General features: G+C 46.3%; 1 long non-coding RNA gene across 4 annotated transcripts; it reads right to left on the reverse strand.

Annotated features, from left to right (window-relative positions):
* Positions 1-1,416: 1,416 nt before the first annotated feature.
* Positions 1,417-20,806, reverse strand: LOC111553589. 4 transcript variants are annotated; one of them, XR_002734996.2, is made up of 4 exons: positions 18,625-20,806; positions 12,321-12,689; positions 11,983-12,115; positions 1,417-4,600 (listed from the first exon to the last, which is right to left on the reverse strand). It is a non-coding gene; the product is annotated as an uncharacterized LOC111553589 (long non-coding RNA). The 4 variants fall into 4 exon arrangements; XR_002734995.2 differs by adding an exon at positions 11,238-11,319 and having other exon boundaries at positions 11,983-12,689; XR_002734994.2 differs by lacking the exon at positions 12,321-12,689.
* Between the last annotated feature and the right edge of the window lie 107 nt (positions 20,807-20,913).

The following is a 20,913-nucleotide window of genomic DNA, read 5'->3' on the forward strand; positions in this document are numbered from 1 at the left end:
ATGTATTTGTCTCAGCATAGGAAGCTCAGAAAGCAGAGACTGAGGCAAAGGCTCATGTGCTGTATGTTATCAAGGGGACGAAGCCCAGGGAGCAGGAGTAACAACCAAGGGAAACAAAAAAGGGAAGGAGGAGGAGTCCATTGGAAAGCATGGTGTGGGGGTCAGCCACCCTGGATCCCACTGCACAGAAGCTTACCCCACAGGGGGTTCATGCCCCATATGCCTGGCCTGTGCATGCGTGGGCGCTGGCCTGGACCCCTGGCCTCACTGTCTACTGAGAACTCTGGGCAGAGGGCACTACGGGCAGGCAGGGTGGCGTGAGGTTACATCTGTGTGAGGCCAGCTGGAGCCTTGCAGGGCTGATCACTGCAGAGGCAGCTGCATCTACAGAAGACCTAACTGGTGCCCAGGAGGTGCCAGACACCATCTGTTCAGTGGGTCTGGGATTTGTTCTGAGTCTTCCAGTACATCTGGATAAGGGATGAAGGGATAAAGGTAAAGGAAGTGGTGGTTGAGTTAAATTCCAGGCTGTAGACAGTCTGGGAGTCATGCAGTTTAGGAGAATCCCAAGAATGTTCTTAGTATGACACAGGACTTCCCACAGTCTTATGGTTTGTGCTTCACAGGTTGACACTATAGAAACTGTTCACATACATGAGCACAATTTAAAACTTTAGGGTAAAAGAATGTATGAGTTGGCTTTCATTCATTTATGATTTGAACAAATATATTCGCATTTCCCAAAATGTATTAGTCCCGTATTCTACCTTGACAAAACCATGATCCGGGTACGATGAGGCATGAGAAGCCTTGTTGGCAATTGCCTCCTGCTGTCCAGAGGCACAAACATTGTTTCTAGGTGGGAGCTCCTGGTTCCAAACCTCTTACCTGGAAGCGACCTTGAGTGGATGATAAAATCTCCCTTCTCACCCCCATCGTTTACATTGAAAACACCCTTAATTTAAGTGAGAAATGGAATCAGTATAATGATGGATGAATCACACACACACACATACGCACACACACACGTGACCCTTTTGCTTCAGCCCCCCAAGTAGCTGGGATTACAGGCGCCTGCCACCACCCCTGGCCTAAAAATATAGACTAAGGTTTGTTTTTCAATTTAATTTCATTAGTACTGCAGATTACCCCATGAATATTGAGTTATTATTAGCAAGTTCTATAAGTCGACTGGAAAACATCTATCATAAGGCAGGGCGGCCACCAACGGGCAGAAACAGGCGCCGCGCAGAAGAATCCATTACGTTGTACTCCAGAGTCACTGAGAAAAATGACTGTGTGGTAATTCGTTGTGAAGACCTGGGCTCTGCAAGGACTTTATAAATACCAATGTCAGCATATCCGTTCATCACATGGAGTGGCTAATATGTATTTTTCAGGCAACTTTCTAAGAATTAAAACGTATTCACATAGAAAAATATCTGTCATTTATTTTTGTTGGATTCTAATTTATCATCATGAAAATCAATAATCTCATTTGAATTTACTTGCTCTTCTTACCATCATCTAAATCATTATTAAATGAAGCCAAGTGATATGCTTCTCTTCATCTCTAAGTGGAAATGCACATCCAATTTATTTTAAAACATTTTGCAAAGCAACATCACTTTCGGAAAACACTTAATAATTGCCTGGCAAATTATTCTCTATGGCCTAGTGCTATTCTTGTTGTATGCAAGAGCTCGGTGCAGGAAAACCTCAGGGGACTGAAGAAGGAGCATCCTCCCGTTCTAAAGATGGGCCAAAGGGAAAGAAGCCCAGACTCCATAATCTTTCTCCCAAAACTTGGACGTTCAATTAGCTAAATTTAGCTGTCCTGGCCCTTCTTGTGCTAATGGCTTGGTTTGTTCCCATCTCTGTGTTGCACTCAGGAGCTGAAGGTGCCCTTCTCCACGTAGCGTAGACAGAGCTGTGGAGGCACAGGGGAGACAGGGCACCCAGCTGCCAAGGACATTTTCTGTATGATTTCTCTTTCTGCCAGGACAGAACTCTTGTGAGGAAAAGTCTGACTCACAACCGTTTCTCCAATCACTTCCCTTGAAGAACATTAGGGTAGGAAGCTTCCTGGGGAAAGGACCTTTGTTCACCTGGATGCAGTCTTTGGCTTTGTCTCCTCTAGACATTCCTGGGAAAAGGGGAGCACATCTAAGGAAAACAAAGCTGCAGTTGGGCTCGTCAGTGGGACTCACCCTTGGAAGGTGATACCTAGCTGAAAGGCAACGTGGAAGTGATTTTTGTTCTGCAGTCAGCAGTGTATAATGACAACTATTGAAGAACCAGGCATATGACTAGTTGATTGATTGAAATGGAGCGTGGTGTAGTGCCTGGCCACTCACAACATGATCCATGGATCAGTATCAGCACTACCTGAAGCTCATCAGAAAAAGAAGCACTTGGCCCCATCCCAGACCTATTGTGTGAGAATCTGCATTTTAACAAGACCCCCAGGTGAGCTGTAGAAGTGAACTGCAGTTTGAGAAGCCCTGGTGTGGTGTGCAAAGGTGCTGGACTTGGAGTTGGAAGATCTGGCTTCTTGTGCCAGCTCTGAGCCTTACTAACCATGTGACCTCTGAGCCTCAGCTTCTTTATCTGCAAAATTGAGATGATCCTAATAATCTCTTCCAGTATTTCCTTACACAGTTGCTATAAATCAGCCTAAAATAAATATATGAAAGCATTCTATAAATGTACATCACTCTGATTAAAGCACTATGATGATAAGGTCACATACGTTTAGTGTGGATTCGATTCCTGGGTTGATGTTACCTAAAGCTTTCTGTTGTCGCAGGCTTAGACAGTTGCTTGCAGACATGAGCCTTGATTCTCAGATAATCCAAGTATGAGAGTGAACTGATTTAGGATTGCTGAATATGTGACACGTCTCGTGCCAATTTCAGCCTTGAAGTTTTGCATTTAGGATATCTGCAATGCCAGACTCCGTGCTACTGCCAGCCCTTGCTGCCTGCACTGTTTCTGTCCTCCACGCCTTTCTTTCACTTGAAGTACAAGGCATTAAAAAACAAATAAATACCCCATGGAGATATTATTTTGTACAATTTCCGCATGTATCTAAAGCGTTATAATAACCCCCACACTCCTAGTCTTTTATCTATGGCAAATATTGGTGATCTGAAAATTCTGCCTAAAATAGAAGATATTCTCCGTAACTATGAGAAATTTTAAGTTGAAACCTGATACTGTCCCGCAGATATCATAATCTGTGCATGTAGTGGCAGCAGAGACATCTGCTTAAGATCACTTAATTATTAAAACAGTCTTTCCAGAGCCCGATTCTCAACTCCATCTTAGAGGTGAGAAAATGGAGGTAAGAAGTCATTTTAGGTCATTTTAAGTGACTTGCCTAGGGTCACATGGTAGGCAAGTGTTGGAGCCAAGTCAAAGCCAGGCGATTTGATTCCCAACCTCCATACTGGACCCCAGTTTTGTCCTTCCAGGAAAAGGAGGAAAAAAGCACTAGGCCAACGGTCTCAACCTTGGCTACATGCCGGAGTCATCTGTGGAGCTTTGAAAACTACTAACGTCACAGAGACCGGGAAAAAATATTCACAGCTCATTTATCTGACAAATGTATTGTATATGGAATATATACAGAATTCCCACAAATGAACTAAAAAAAGAGAAACAACACAGTGTTTAAAAATGGGCAAAAGACTTGAATACATGTTTCACAAAAGACAATATACGAATAGCCAGTAAGCAAATGAAAAGATGCTCAACATCATTTGCAATCAAAGGACTGAAAATAAAATGACCATGAGACGTCCTTTCACACTCACTGGGAGGGTTAACATCGAAAAGATGATCACACCAATGTTGGCAAAGACGTGGGTGACGGAAGCTCTTGCACATGGCTGTGGGGAGTTTAAAATAGGACAGCCATGTGGGAGAACTAGAGCAAATATTTATAACAACTTTAATCTTCAACCTAGAAATCCCTTCTTACGTACTTAATGGGGAGAGAAACGAATAGGTTCCCAAAAGAGACTCCTCCAAAAATGCTCATACACCATTGTTCCAGTTTATCCAGTGTGACTAGAAAAATCCCCCTACGTTGGTGAAATACAGCCAGCATTTTTCATGCCCATCAATTCCGCCTGTGGTCAGGAACTGAGAAGGGGCATAGCAGAGAGCTCTTATCTGCCCCACGATTGCCAATGTCGGGCACAGCTTGTCCCCAGTGGCCCTCCCACTCACGCGCCAGCAGTGGGGCTGGGCGGCTGAAGACTGGGCCAACCAGGACTTCCGTTTGTAGTGTCTGCAGTGGCCTCCCAGCCCTAACGCCAGTGTTCCCAGAGAACTCCCAGCTCTGGGAAGCTGCCCAGCCTGTTTATTTGCATGGCCTTTTTAAACATAGCCTCAGAAGCAACATAGCGTCTGTAGTAGTCTACTCGGGCTGTCGTAATAAAATGCCACAGATGGTGGCTTAAACAACGGATACTTATTTTTTTCTCACAGTTTTGGAGGCCGGAAGTCCAAGATCAAGGTGCCAGCAGGGTCAGATCCTAGCTTGTGAACGGCCACTTTCTTGCTGTGTGCTCCCAGTTCCTTCCCTCTGCACCTGTGCAGGGAGGGAGACAGACTGAGATCTGGTGTCTCCTCTTTTTCTTATGAGGACACGCCAGGCCTGTTGAATCAGGGCCCCACCCTTATAACCGCATTTAATTGTAATTGCCTCCCTAAAAGTCCTACCTGCAAATACAGCCACACTAGGGATTAGGACTTCGACATGTGAATTTTGAGGGACACAGTTCAATCTTTTACTAGTCTCTATTAGTTGAAGCAATCGCAAACCCCCCTGGCTCCAGTGGGAGGGGCTATAGAAACCGTTTCTGGTGAGAGTGTCAAGGACTGTGGCCCTGCTTTGAAACCTCAGCCTCATTCATAATAGCCCAAAACTGTAGACAATTCAAAAATCAATCACCATCAAAATGGATAAATACATCATGATATATTCATGTAACCAAACGTTACTCAGCAATAAAAAGGAACATACAGCCACATGGGTGAATCTCAAAAACATTGTTTTGAGCAAAAGAAGCCAGAACTACCAAAAAAACAAGCCATGTGATTCCATTGATATGAAGTCTAAGAAGAGATAAAACTCATCTATTGTGATGGAAGTCTGAAAGTGGTTGCCTCTTGGGGTTGGAGTTCATTGCAAGGGGCATTACAGACATAACTTTCAGTTGTGATGGGGATACTCTGTGTTTCGTTTCGGATGGTGGTTACAGGGGTGTCTACGACTGTCAAGTGTCTTTGAAGTAAACATCTAATATATGTATATTTCTGTGTCATGTAGATTATTCTCTATTTACAAAAGGAATGATGATGATGATGCTGGGTCCTACTCCCAGAGATTCTCATTCAGTTAATCTGGGGCAGATCCTGGGCAAGAGGATCTTCAAGTTTTCCGTGGGATTCCAAGGGAAAGTGAAGCTGAAGGCCACCGGGCCAGGCCAGCGTGGTTCTCAGGGGGAGGGGAGGCTGACAGAGCATCCCCCGTGAGAATCCAGTGCTTGCTGTGTAACAGGTGGCCACACACTTCGCTTAAAACAACTCAAATTTGTTCTTACGGTTTTAAAGATCAGAAGTTTAACATTTGTCTTAAGGAGGCCCTGGAGAATATCCATTCTGCTTTGGTCTGTCTGGGCTACTACAACAAAATACCACAAATTGGGTGACTTCTAAGCAACAGGAATGTATTCCTCGTAGTATGGAGGCTGGGAAATGCAAGATCAAGATGGATTTGGTGTCTGGTGAGGGTTCACCTTCTCACTGGAAGGGCAAGCTAGCTCTTTTGATGGACCTCTTTCACAAGGATGCCAGTTTCAATCATGAGGGTCCACCATCGCGACCTAATCACCTCCCCAAGACCCCACCTCCCAATATCATCACCTTGGGGGTTAGAAGGAAACACATGAATTTGGGGAGACACAAACATTCAGACCATACCACCTGCCCTGCCCCTTCCAGCTTTCAGGGCTGTCTATTTGCTCTGGAAAGAGCTACCCTGTCTTTCAAGCAATTGCGCTTTGTTGTAAAGAGTGAGAGCAAACCGCCTTTTGCTCTGGAGAAAGACACTGTTGTTTATCTTCCACGGCTGTTCATTTCACCAACATTCTTGAAAAGGTAACCCAGAACAAAGGGAAGCCGGCGTCTCACTGCAAGACATGGCCGCATCACTCTAATCACAACACCTCCTCCGACACTGACCCTCCTGCGACCCCCTTACAAGGACTGTTCCGTCACACGGGGCCCGCCCAGATAAGCCAGGACCATCTCCCCAGCTCAAGGCTCTTAACTTTCTCACATCTGCAAAGGTCCTTTACCATGTAAAGGAACCTATTCACAGGTCCTGGGGAGTGGGACATACTTGGGGGGCCGTTATTCAGCCACCACACTGTGCTGTTCAAAATGAACTTTGTTGAGATGTCGGAGCGAGGACGAAATCTCTACCTAGAATATTGGAACCCAAACGGCTCAGAAAGTTTCTAGAGCCATCTCAAACAATTTCTTAAAAGTGACCTACAAAAAAATTTCCATATCTCCCTAGACTATAGCATTACACATCAGCTGTCCCAAATAAACGGGCCCTGGGGTAGTGGTCGCATTAACCGAGAACTCAATTTTCTTTCTCAGGTCCCAGGACAACAAGCCCCATTACAACATAAGAACTTGGGAACAGTAAGTGCCTTTTGTGACAAGGGGAAGAGGAAGTGCAAACGTTAGTTACAATAGCAGTGAGGAGTACTGGTGGCGGCACGCACTCCTATTTCTCCCTTTACAGAAGGACTGAAGTGGATCCCAGCTGTTTCTTACAAGCCTGTTGGTAGCACTGATCATGGAGATTCTGTCTTCCTCCCTCTCTCCCCGAACATTTTTAAGAACTTACTGTATGCTGGGCAAAGAATGCTTGCGAAGACCCTGTGCTTCCGTCCCCACTCTCTCATTCTTCCAGCGTCTTCCACAGGCAATTCCTGCAGTTCTTGCAGTGGTTGCCAGTTTCCCTGCTTATGGACTGCCAACTGCTCTCCTCTGCTTACAGGATGAAGTCCGGAGCCTCCAGTCAGTCTGGCATCTGGGGTCCCGCCTTGTCTAGGCAGTGTTCTCCCCCAGGACTCACAAAATGAATCTCATACCCCAAAAAAGTCCATCTAAATAGGGACACCCAGCCATTTTTTATTGTGTTGCTTAAACACGAAATTCTTGACATAAAGCACCATGAAGTTTCCTTCCTGCAGTTTACAGTGGAGGATGCTGAAGCTGCTGGACACCAAGGTGGCTGGCATCGCCACCACGATGCACAACAGCCTGAGAACTTCTCTGGCCCAAGGCCTGCTTCCTGATGCCAGCCACGTCTGACTGTGCCTGGCTACACTGACCTCTTCCTGCCCAAACCCCAGAGACCCATCTGTTCTGTGACTTACCCGTCACCTAGGAATGGTTTGATCCCAGTCACCTGACAAACTTCTGCAAAGTCAAATGTGTCACACTAGAGAAGGTTGGATCCCTGAAACCCATCCAGGAAGGCCTGAGTAGTCCCAGGATCTCAGCTAAGAAACTACCGGACTAGGCCATCTCTGAGGTCCTTTCCTCCAGTGAAAGTCTGTAATTCTGTAATTTTACTCCAATTGTGTCCTTCCAATACATAATACAAATTCCAGTGGGAAGAAAAGATCCCAGGGAAGTCATCAAGGAAGACCTACCCTTCCCTTATTCCCGGCGACTGTAGGCGTCCCAGGCCTGCAGCATACACTCTTCTTGGCAAGGCAATCCAAAATGCTCTGACTCCTTCACAAGAAAGAGATCGAGCCCTTCATCCCTGCCCCAGCTGCTGCTGCTTGTACACTAGAGAGTGGCTAGAATAGCAAGGGTTTCCCTCAACAGAAGGACTGTTGACCTAAGATAGAAAGATGGCTCTCCTGGGCTCCTGCCACCTGGCTCTGCCCTTCTCAGCACTGCTACTGCCTCTGCAAGAGCCTTCTCTCACCTTGGACCTCAATCGGAAAGGAAAACATGCACTCGGGGCTTCTTCTGGTGTAGAGGGCTCTCCCCTCCAGAGCACCGGAGTGAGGAGCGAAGGATGTGTCTGCAGGACATTGTCTCCAGTGTTCGCTATGGGGAGACAAGAACGCCGCTGTCCAAAAGTTCCCGAGGGGAACGCCACTCAAGGCCATGGGCCCCAGGCAGCCGTTACTGTGCAGATGGCAGCCCCCTGGTGCAGAGGACTGATGGGACTCCTCAGAAAGCCTCGAGGTGCCATTCTGCAGCCACCTTCTCCATTCTAGCCGCACACTTTTCTCCCCCACCACACCTCCCGGGGAAGAGGACCCTCCTCATCCTCTATACTCCTCTTGCCAGACGAGGCTCCCTGGGTGTCTCACATTTTCGCACGTCTTGTAGTCTTTGCATGTCTGCCTTCCCTTTGTTCTGGGTTACCTTTTCAACGATGGTGAAATGAACAGCCTTGAAAGACAAACAACAGTGTCTTTCTCCAAAGCAATGGGCAGTTTGCTTGCACTGCTTACGACAAAGGGAAGTTGCTTGGAAGATAGAAACAGCAGCTCTTTCCAGAGCAAATGGGTTGGCAGGCTTACTGCCCACTGTCAGACATTCAGGGCCCCCAAGCTCAGAGGCTGTCCTGAATTGCAAGCCACTGCCTGTGCAGGCGTCATCCGGCCCCACATGCTGGGACTCAGACAGGGCAAGGAAATGTGGGTACTATGGCTATAGTGATTGTTGTAAATACTAACACGGCTTCTAGCTGGGCACAGGTTCATGCCTGTAGTCCCAGCATGTTGGCGGTACTGAGGCAGGAGGATCGCTTGAGCCCAGGAACTTGAGGCTGCAGTGAGCAATGATTGCATCGCTGTACTCCAGTCTGGGGGACAGAGTGAGACCCCGTCTATAAAATAAAATAAAAAAAAAAAAACCACAGCTCCTGCCAGTATCATATCCACAAGTCTGTGACAGCCCAACGCATTAGCGGGCAAGGAAAGTCCCAGACCCCTCCAGGGCGTTGACACGCCCTAGTGCTGGGCTCCGGGCACATCAGCCCTCTCCTTTCCCCCTGCCACAGTTTACTTCTGTGAAGGCCTTCTGTGTCCTCAGCACTTCAATTTTTATTATTATTACTATTATTATTATTATTATCATTATTATTGAGAGAGAGTCTCACTCTGTCGCCCAGGCTGGAGCGCAGTGGCATGATCTTGGCTTACTGCAGCCACCACTTGCCGGGCTCAAGCAATTCTCCTGCCTCTGCCTCTCGAATAGTTGGGATTAAAGGCACCCACCACCACATCCAGCTAATTTTTGTATTTTTAGTAGAGATGGGGTCTCGCCACGTTGGCCAGGCTAGTCTCGAACTCCTGACCTCAAGTCATCTGCCTGCCTCGGACTCCCAAAGTGCTGGGATTACAAGCGTGAGCCACCGCGGCCGGCCAAATTTTATCGACTCAATTAACATCAAATTTAGAAATGTAAAGATTTTATTTCTAGTTTGACGACAAGCTATCTGCCCTGTGACAGACCACTGAAAAATTCAGCTGTGGCTAACACCTAGGAATTTGCAGTTACAGGACTTTTCCAAGTTCCATATGAGATGTCACAGTGCCACCTGCTGGCTCCTGTCTCACAGGCACTCTACACATGCAGACGGTGGGTCTCACCCCACCGCGCACGCACAGTTCACAGATGAACCTGAGGAAAGTAGGGATGAGGCTCACAAATGTCATGCAGAACAAAAGGAGCTGGGTAGGAAAAGTGTAGATTGTGTCATTTCATGCATAGGTAATTTCATACAAAACAAGTGAAATGTCACAACACAAGTGAAACTAACTGTACGAGTCAGGTTTTCACAGAGAACTAATAGGAGATACATGGATATATTTTAAAGGAATTTATTTAAGGGAATTGGCTCATGTGATTGTGGGGCCTGGCTGGTCTATAATCTGTAGGGGAGGCCAGCAAAGCAGAAAGTCTGGCAGGATTTCTGTGTTACAGTCTTAAGGCAGAATTCCTTCTTTTTCCCTGGGAAACCTCAGTCTTTGCTCTCAAGTCCTTCGACTGAATGGGTGAGGCCTACTCTCATTATTGAGGGTAATCTCCTTAAAGTCAATGGATCATAGATATTAGTCTTACCTACAAAATGTCTTCACAGCAACTTCTAGAACTAGTGTTTGAGCAAACAACTGGGCACCATAGCTTAACCACAGTGGTGCATAAAAGTAACTGCTGCAGGCTGGGCGTGGTGGCTCACGCCTGTAATCCCAGCACTTTGGGAGGCCGAGGTGGGTGGATCATGAGGTCAAGAGATCAAGACCATCCTGGCTAACACAGTGAAACCCCGTCTCTACTAAAAATACAAATATTAGCCAGGCGTGGTGGCGTGACCTTAGTCCCAGCTACTTAGGAGGCTGAGGCAGGAGAATCACTTGAACCCGGGAGATAGAGGTTGCAGTGAGCCAAGATTATGCCACTGCACTCCAGCCTGGCAACAGAGTGAGACCCTGTCTCAAAATAATAAATAAATAAATAGATAGATAAATAAATAAGTAAATAAATAAATAAATAAAATTAACTACTGCAGTCAAGTCTTCGTCAACTTGGCACCTCTATGTATCTCCTTAAACTATACTTAATCTCCAAATAACAGCAAAATCATGCTTGCACCTCATCTGATTCAACTAACCTGGGTAAAACCAGAGACACACTAACCCTTCCCCAGAAGAGGACGTAGGGTTCTCGGGTCATGTTTACTCTTCTCTTTGGTATCCCATAACTGAAATACTAAGATATATCTTATGTTATATAAGGGAATAAGAGAGAGAAGAAGACAAAGATATTTTCTAAACACACACACACACACAGACACACACAACACATTTGTAACCAAATAAGGAAGAAATACTCATAACAATTACAGTCAGCATTTTTGTAACTGGCCATGTGGTTGTAGCTGGTATTTATAACTACCTGCTTCCACTACCCATCCCAGATTCCCTTTATCCTCAGCAAGCACCTCAGCTGGTCATGGTTTGTCACCTGGTGGGGTGACCCAAACCTTCCCTTCTGAAGAGTTGGGACCATGGAGTAGCATGGCCTGAATTAGGTTGTTATAGTTTTCCATTGACCTTAATCACAGTGAAGAGTAATATTGAGATTGCCTGTACTCCAGATGCACTCTTACTTACCTCCGTGGGGGAGCAGCAGCCCAGTTTTCCCCCGGTAGCCAGCACTAATCATCCGAGAAAACACAGCAGCTCCCCTCTTAGCCTGTTGATTCAGAAGCATGAGGAGCCCAAAGTGGCTGGGTGGCATCTTAACTGAGAGTTCAGTGGAATCACTTTTGTTTCCCTAGTGGAAGCACTCTTCCTTTCGGAACTAAGACTTTTAGATCAGGAGAGCATTAGGTCATAGGACAGGAAGAAAACACTTTGCTAGTGGGTCAGCATAGGGGTAACAGCGAATGGTGCCACTTCCATTTCCATCCCTAGATTCCTGGACTTGTGTATCATGGCTATTGGCGAAGCAGCACCCAAAATTGGATGCTAACTTATATTTATTTATTTTGAAACAGGGTCTTGCTCTGTCACCCAAGCTGGAGTGCAGTGGCATGATCAAGGCTCACTGCAGCCTTGGCCTTCCGGGCTCAAGTGACCCTCCTATCTCAGCTTACTGAGTAGCTGGGAGTACAGGTGCATGCCACCACGCCCAGCTAATTTTTTTAAAACTTTTTTTTTTTTTAGAGACAGGGTCTTGCTATGTGTCTTAAGCTGGTTTCAAACTCCTTAGCTCAAGTGGTCCCCCAACCTCAGCCTCTCAAAGTGCTGGGATTACAGGTGTGACCCACCATGCCCAGCCCCTTGGGTGCTAATTTGAAGCATACACAACCTCCCGGAGAATATTGCCCCAGCCCTGCAAAGCGTTATTACCTACCTGACACTGTATCTGAGTCTTCAAAAGGCCATTTCACTGTTCTGATCAAGGCACTCACTTCACAGCAAAAAAAAAGTGCAGCGATGGGCACAGGCTCATGGAAGTCGCTGGTCTTACCATGTTCCCCACCATCCTGAAGCAGTAGGCAGAAGAGAACAGTGAGTAGAATAGAACAGGCTGAATAGGATAGAAGCAATGCTTTGTGGAATCTACCACAGTGGTGAATACGGCATTCTGTGGATTCATGGATAAGTTTTGGCCGAGGTATTGTGTACAGGGAAAGCAAATCCATATTCAGACTAAGTGTCCACTCCAGGGAGGACAAAATACCGACCTACCATGATGGAAGGAGTCCAACGTAACCACCATGCCACCTGTAGCTGGCTGATTGTCCTGGGGAATGGTGCCATCCTGAAGCCTCAATGTCGGTCTCTCCCGCTGACAGATTGGGCACCCAGTGGTGGGTGTAGCCAGGTTGGCCTTAGTGGGTGGATGTCCATGTTGCTGAACCCAAGTGTAACCTCCATCCCTGACACCATGGCTGCTTTGTTCATGAACTCACTGGGCACAATGAGGATGGCTACAGAAAGAGACTGCCTGGCATCCACAGAACATGTTTTTCTATCCTATTATTAAAATTCTTCTCTGCAGATGTCACCCTTGGGTGGGCATTCATATGGAACACAAATATCTTCCATTTTTGGCTCCTTCGGAGAGAGACAGACATTAAATTTCCTTGTCACCAATTTCCAATAATGCTCCAAGTCCCTAACCATCAAGGAAAATCTCATAAATTAATATACAATTAAACCTCTTGCCATGTCTCCTTCCAAACAAACACCACTCGATTCATTGCCTGAAGTTGGGGATTGCTCCTGATGGGAGGAATTCTCTTCACCACTGTTTCTCGGGGATGTCCTAGAAAGGGACTATTGTGCTGCAGTTGTCCATATTGGGGTGCCTGCATACCATGCGGAACCATCTACATGCCTGGTATACCTCGTCTTGTCTTCCTCAGTCAACTGACTGTAGGAAACGCTGTATGAGGCCATAGATGGGGCTGGAACAGATAAGATTGTGTAGCAGGACTGGAAGCCAAGGGTCCCACTCAGAATTAGCAGCTTTTGGGCCACTTGGTGGATGAGCTGGAGTGGCACACCCAAATGAGGAAATGTCTTGCCTCCAAAATCCAAAAGGGCATTGTACCTCTTTTTTGGTTACGGGAGGAGCCAAATGTAACAACTTGTCTTTCATTTTGTGAGGAATATCTTGACATGCCCTACACCACTGGATCCCTGGAAATTTCACTGATGGAGAAGGCCCCTGCATTTTGGTTGGATTCATTTCCCATTCTCTGACATGCACATTTCTTTTTTTTTTTTTTGAGACGGAGTCTCACTCTGTCGCCCAGGCTGGAGTGCAGTGCCCGGATCTCAGCTCAGCTCACTGCAAGCTCCGCCTCCCGGGTTTACGCCATTCTCCTGCCTCAGCCTCCCGAGTAGCTGGGACTACAGGCGCCCGCCACCTCACCCGGCTAGTTTTTTGTATTTTTTAGTAGAGACGGGGTTTCACCATGTTAGCCAGGATGGTCTCGATCTCCTGACCTCGTGATCTGCCCGTCTCGGCCTCCCAAAGTGCTGGGATTACAGGCTTGAGCCACCGCGCCTGGCCTACATGCACATTTCTTACTAATAAGTCTAGAGCAGTTGCTACATCTTGCTCATCAGGCCCAATCTGCATGTCTTCAATGTACTAAACTGGTGTGATGTCTTGTGGAAAAGAAAGGCAATCAAAATCCCTGAAGACTATATTATGATAAGAATGGAGAGTTTAATCTACTCCTGACATAAGACAGTTGTCATGGACTGAATTGTATTCTTCCACGTTCTGATGTTGATGTCCTAACCCCTCATCTATGTTTGGGGAGAGGGCATTTAGGGAGGTAGTTAAAATTAAATTAGATCATAAGAGTGGGGCCCTTATCTAATAGAACTGCTGACCTTATAAGAAAAGGAAGAGACAACAGAGATTTCGCTCTACGCACAAGCATAGAACAAAGGCCGTGTGAGGACGCAGTGAAAAGGTTGCTGTCTACAAGCCAAGAAGAGAGTCCTCAATAGAAATCAAATCTGCCAGCACCTCCTTCTGGGACTTGTAGCCTCTGGAACTGTGAAAAAGTAAATTTCTGGGCCAGGTGCAGTGGCTCACACCCGTAATCCTGGCACTTTGGGAGGCCGAGGTGGGCGGATCACAAGGTCAGGTGTTCAAGACCAGCCTGGCCAGCATGGTGAAACTGGTCTCTACCAAAAATGCAAAAATTAGCCGGGCGTGGTGGTGCTTGCCTGTAATCCCAGCTACTCAGGAGGCTGAGGCAGGAGAATCGCCTGAACCCAGGAGGTGGAGGTTGCAGTGAGCCGAGATTGTGCCATTGCACTCCAGCCTAGGCGACAGAGCAAGACTCCCTATCAAGCAAACAACAAACAAACAAATAACAAACAAACAAAATCCAACCAGATTAGAGAACCAATTCCAGAAACCACAGAACGAACTCCGAAAACTCATCCTTAAGATTCTGTTCTTCTAGGCTGGGCGCAGTGGCTCACGCCTATAATCCCAGAGGGTGGATCACGAGGTCAGGAGATTGAGACCATCCTGGCTAACCCAGTGAAATCCCGTCTCTACTAAAAATACAAGAAAATTAGCTGGGTGTGGTGGCGGGCGCCTGTAGTCCCAGCTACTCAGGAGGCTGAGGCAGGAGAATGGCGGGAACCCGGGAGGAGGAGCTTACAGTGAGCTGGGATCCGGCCACTGCGCTCCAGCCTGGGCGACAGAGCGAGACTCCGTCTCAAAAAAAAAAAAAAGATTCTATTCTTCTAGAACCACTCTCAGATTAAAATCTGTATCAGTCAGGGTTCTCCAGAGAAACAAGGCAATATTTACATCTTTCTGTCTTATTTCTAAGAATACAAAAGTGTTTTATTTTAAGCAACTGGCTCATGTGATTGTGCAGGCTGTTAAGTCTAAAATTCTTAGGACAAACTGGTGGGCTGGGTATGGGCTAGGAAATGATGTTCCAGTCTTGAGTCTCTAATCTGTAGGGTAGGTTAGGGACTCGGGAAGGATTTCTGTGTTACAGACTTGAGGTAGAATTCTTTCTTTCTATAGGAAATCTGAGTGTTTTATCTTAAGGCCTTCAATTGGACAGATGAGGCCCAGCTGCCTTATCAAGGTTAATCTCCTTTACTTAAAGGCTACTTGTAGGGACGAGTGACTTTTTCATTTTTTATTTTTTATTTTTTTGAGACGGAGTCTTGCTCTGTCACCCAGACTGGAGTGCAGTAGTGTGATCTCAGCTCACTGCAAGCTCCGCCCCCCCAGTTCAAGTGATTATTGTGGCTCAGCCTCCTGAGTAACTGAGATTACAGGCAGCCGCCACCGCGCCTGGCTAATTTTTTAATTTTTAGTAGAGACGGGGTTCCACCCTGTTGGCCAGTCTGGTCTTTAACTCCTGACCTCAGGTGATCTGCCTGCCTCAGCCTCCCAAAGTGTTGAGATTATAGGCGTGCGTCACCGCCCCTAGCCGATTTAAAATGCCAATCTACCATGTAAGTTCCCACTAACCCTGAGTTTGGGAATGCTTCCAAAATGTCTAGTTGATCTATTACTCTTTGTGTAGGAACACCTACTTATTGTAAGTTGCCTCCAAAACAACCTTTGCTGTTGCAGAAATCACAGGCTGACACCATAGCCACCTACCCCTTCCTTCCAGAGCACGTATGCTTTTTTCCCAAGATATAAGCTGTGTGTCTGGGGGGTTGTGGAGTGGAGATCTATCTGTCTTGCAGCCACCCAAGACCGCAAGACCCAAGACTTCTCTCTGTAAGTTCCCCATATAAGTCAATAAATATAATCCCCTAATAAATTCCCCAAAATATAATGCTGTAATAAATCGCCCAAAACTGACAAACTGGATTTGTCTGCCTCTTTCTTTGGTTTCTCAGCTCCTTCAGCAGTTGGGGGTCGCTTTGTATATATTAATATGACCCTTTCACGGAACACAACTGATTGCAGATATTAATCACATCTACAAAATACCTTTATAGCAACATCTGGACTAGTGTTTGACCAAAGAACCGGGCTTCATAGCCTAACCATGGTGACACATAAAATTAATCATCACACCAATCTACGTTGTTAGGAAGGAAGTCAGTAGTTACTGCTTGGGGAGGGGTGTAAAGACCAGAAGGGACCACAGGAGAGCTTTAAGGGTGTGAGTCATGCTCCCTTTTTCGAGGTGATGATGGCTGCATGAATGTGTTTAGTCTGTGAAAATCCAGTGAGCTGTACATTTATGATATATGTACATTTTGGAATCTATATTATACTCCATTGAAAAGCAAAATGTTAAGAAAAAAGATAGTAAGACAAAAAGCAATGGAAACAAGAAGAAAAGCCTTACATCAGATACGGAGACTTTACAGATGGCAAGAAATTAACATATATAACTCTATATTAATAAGTTAAATATTTTGGTGAAATGACTGATTATTTATTTATTTGAGACAGTGTCTCACTCTGTCGCCCAGGCTGGAGTACAGTAGCACAATTTCAGCTCACTGTAACCTCTGTCTCCTGGGCTCATGTGATCCTCTTCCTGCCTCAGCCTCTTGAGTAGCTGAAATACAGGCGTGCGTCACCACACGTGGCTAATTTTTTTTTTTTTTTGTAGAGATGAGGTCTCGCTATGTTGCCCAGGCTGGCTTTGAACTCCTGAGCTCAAGCAATCCTTCTACTTCGGCCTCACAAAGTGCTGGGATTACAGGCATGAGCCATCATGCCCAGAACAAAATGGCTGATTTTTTAAAGGAAGATATAAATGATCAAAATTGTCTTGACAAAAGGTAAAAAATCTGAAGAGGCCATGAATAAAATAATTTTAAAAGGTAGTTAAAATTAACTATACTTATCATCACCAAAGGCATCAGGCTGATAAAATTTTGTGAACGTCATCTACAAAATCTTCACGGAATCTTCTACAAAATCTTCATAGGAATCTTTCAGTTCCTATGCTATGTAAACTGGCCCAGAGCAGGAAAAAAATGTGAAAGCTTCTTAACTAATTGTAGGTTATTTATTTATTTATTTATTTATATTTTTGAGATGGAGTCTCACTCTGTGGCTCAGGCTGGAGGGCAGTGGCACAATCTCAGTTCACTGCAACCTCCGCCTCCAGGGTTCCAGCAATTCTCCTGCCTCAGTCTCTCAAGTAGCTGAGATTACAGGCGCTCACCACCACACCCAGCTAATTTTTGTATTTTTAGTAGAAACAGGATTTCACCAACTTGGCCAGGCTGGTCTCAAACTCCTGACCTTAAGTGATCTGCCTGCCTCAGCCTCCCAAAATGTTGGGATTACAGGTGTGAGCTGTCATGCCCAGCCTTCATCGTAGATCGTATTCTTTCCAGAATACGGACTGGAAACCTCCAAACTTGCTTTCCCAGACTCTTATCAGCTCTTTATTTCGAGTTGGGTTCTGCCATTGAGAGACACAGGGGATTCAGATGTAGGAGGAAGAAGACCTTTTATCCAATTTGTGGAGGCAGCTCACACAGCTGAGTAGTGGTGGCAATTGGTGAGCCTGGCTTCCTGCTCAGAGGTGATCTGAACAGCAGCAGTAGCAGCAGCACTCAGCCCTAGCCCCAGCAGTAGCAGCAGAGGTTTCAGGAACCTCAGCTGTTCAGTTTGTGGGCTCCATGGCTGTTGCTCTGTTGGATGCCTGCAGTGTAAGCTGGAGTACTGGCTCCTGGCTTTCTGCCTGTTGGTGGTAAAGGTGCCAAACTGAGCAGCCTCAGAGAGGCAATGGTGGTAGCTCTGGGTAAAACTATTTTCCCTTTCACACTTCCAGCCCAGAGTTTCCCGTAGTTACTAGTCTCTGGGTAATCTCACATGTTCCCTTTTTGCTCTTAATTAACCCCTCGGATATATTTGTAACCAGTTTCCCGTGTTAAATTCTTTTTCTTTTTTTTGAGATAATGTCTGCCATTTTTTTTTTTTTTTTTTTTTTTTTTTGAGATAATGTTGCCCAGGATGGAGTGCTGTGGCACAATCTTGGCTCCACCACCACTCCTGGGGCTATTTTTTTGTATTTTTATTTTGTATTTTTAGTAGAGACAGGGTTCTTGCCACGTTGCCCAGGCTGGTCTTGAACTCCAGAGCTCAGATAATCTGTCTGCCTTGGCCTCCCAAAGTGCTGGATTACAGGGTAACTTAGCCACCAGGCCCAGCTGACACAACCACTTTGGAAGATAGTTTGTAACTTTCTTGTAAACCCAGGCCAGGCACAGTGGCTCATGCCTGTACTCCAGGCACTTTGGGAGGCCAAGGCAGGAGGACTGCTTGAGCCCAGGAGTTTGAGACGAGCCTGGTCAACATGGTGAAACCCCATCTTTACAAAAAATAGAAAAATTAGCTGGGTGTAGTGGCACTGTGCCTGTAGTCCCAGCTACTTGGGAGGCTGAGGTGAGAGGATCATCTGAACCCAGGGAATTTAAAGCTGCAGTGAGCCATGATTGTCTGCCATGACAGAGTGAGACCCTGTCTCAAAAAACAAAACAAAACCCCCAAAAACAAAACTAAACTTACTCTTACTATATGATCCAGCAATCATGCTTCTTGGTATCTATCCAAAGGTGTTGCAAACATGTCCACACAAAAACCTGTACACAGATGTTTGTAGGAGCTTCACTGATAATTGCCTAAACACAGAAACAACCAGGATGCCTGTTAGTTGGTGAATGAATAAACATTGTTACAGCCTGACAATGGAATATTATTCAGCACTAAAAAGAAATGAACTATCAAGACAAGACATGGAGAAAGCGTAAATGCACATTACTATAAAGGAAGGCAATCTGAAAAGGCTAGCCACTCCCAGATTCCCATTATATGCCATTCTAGAAAAGTCAAAACCATGCAGTGGAAAGACCAGCGGTTGCCAGGTGTTCTCAGAAGAAACGGATGAACAGGAGCACTAAGGATTTTCAGGGCAGTCAAACTATTCCGCGTGATACTGTAACGGTGGATCCATGTCATTATATATTTGCCAAAACCCATAGAATGAAACACCAAGAATGTTTTGAGATAATGTCTCCCCCCCCTTTTTTTTTTGACATAATGTTGCCCAGGATAGAGTGCTGTGGCACAATCTCAGCTCCACCACCACTCCTGGGGACATTTTTTTTTTGTATTTGTATTTTGTATTTTTAGTAGAGACGGTGGTCTCGCCACGTTGCCCAGGCTGGTCTTGAACTCCAGAGCTCAAATAATCTGTCTGCCTCGGCCTCCCAAAGTGCTGGATTACAGGGTAACTTAGCCACCAGGCCTGAACTTTGGGTGATAATGACGTGTCAATGTAGGTTCACTGATCATAACAAAGGTACCACTTTGGTATGGGACGTTGACAGTGGAGGATTCTGTGCATGTGTGGGAGTATGGGTACATACGGGAACTATTTTCTGCTCAATTTTGCTGTGAACCTGAAAGTATTCTAAAAACTAAAGTCTATTTTAAAAAATCCACTGTTCCACCTAATTCAACACTTCACTTCCACTCTGATAATCTCTGGCAACCACTGATCTGTTTACTGTCTTTATTTAAATTGAATTAAAATAATTTTTAAACTTTTGGTATTTTTATAATCAATATATTTTGATCGGACTTTTATAGTGAGCACTTTCTTTGGATATGAGTGTCTTTGACCTTCAAAAAAGTTATAGTTGTTATCAGTTATCATAAGAGGTGGGGTCCACCTCTTAAAGTAGCAATACAATCTTATTTACGGTTGAAAAAGGTCATTTCGCCACTTCTCTTGGCAGGTTTCTGTGCAATCCGTCAGGGGACAGCTGGGACCAATCATTTAAAAACCTTTCCAGCCTGCTAATCTTACCATACCTCACATTCTTGTCATTCCCGGCCAAAATCCAAAGGGATTTTCTACAGCCTCATTTTTAGTTTTTTTTTTTTCCCTGTACTTTTGCTCCCCTGACGCAAGCTTCCACCGTCTCCATCCTAAACTTTACCACTACCCCCTCTAGAATGCCTTTTCCTGATAAGCAAACCCGCTGAGACCTTGGCGTCTCGGAAGAGGCTCCTCCACTTTCCCGTTTTGGCAGAATCCGTGATCTGAGCCAGGCGTCCTCCCAGGGGGTCTGGTCCCCCTCACTTCTTTCCCCGGAGGACTCCGGCTCCCGGCGAGCAGGCAGCCACTTCCCCCGGCCGCTTCCTTCCCCCGGGATGACACGTTTCTACAGGCGGACTCTTGTAATTCTTTCTATTTCTCTACCCCGTGGTGGCTCCTAGAACCCCCAAGCTTGGTCTGCCGGTAAAATGTTGACACATTTAAACTACTACTTCCGATACTTTCCTCCCCGTCCAGCCTTCGCTCTACGGCTGCCGAGCCTGGACTGCTTGTCATCCCCTCAGGCGTCTCCCCGGCCCTCCCAGCTCTTCAGCCTTCCCTGCGGAGCGCGGCCCCTGACCACACCCACGGTTCGCCTTCACCTGCTCCGCGCGCCGCGCACGTGTCTGGGGGGAAACGCATCCAAACGTCGACTTAAATGATTCATGGACGAGGACCGTGAGAGCAGTCTTCACTTCTTCATCTTTCTTCATTTGCACAGTATACCAATAAGCTCTTACTACTTCTCATCACAGGTAACTCCCCTTTTGCAGAGCAACCTCCGCCGCGGAACGGTCAGAGCCCGGAGGCACCCGCACCAGTCTCGCAGGCCACGCCGGGCCGAGGACAGCGCGGGGCTTGAGGGGGCGGGAGGGTGGGGCGAGGCGTGACGGCCCGAGGGGTAGGCGGGGCTTGACGGGCCAGGGGGCGGGGCGAGGCTTGAGGGACCGAGGGGTGGGGCGGGGCAGGATGGG

The sequence above is a fragment of the Piliocolobus tephrosceles genome, chromosome 18, assembly GCF_002776525.5.
Source record: "Piliocolobus tephrosceles isolate RC106 chromosome 18, ASM277652v3, whole genome shotgun sequence".
NCBI lineage: Eukaryota > Metazoa > Chordata > Mammalia > Primates > Cercopithecidae > Piliocolobus > Piliocolobus tephrosceles.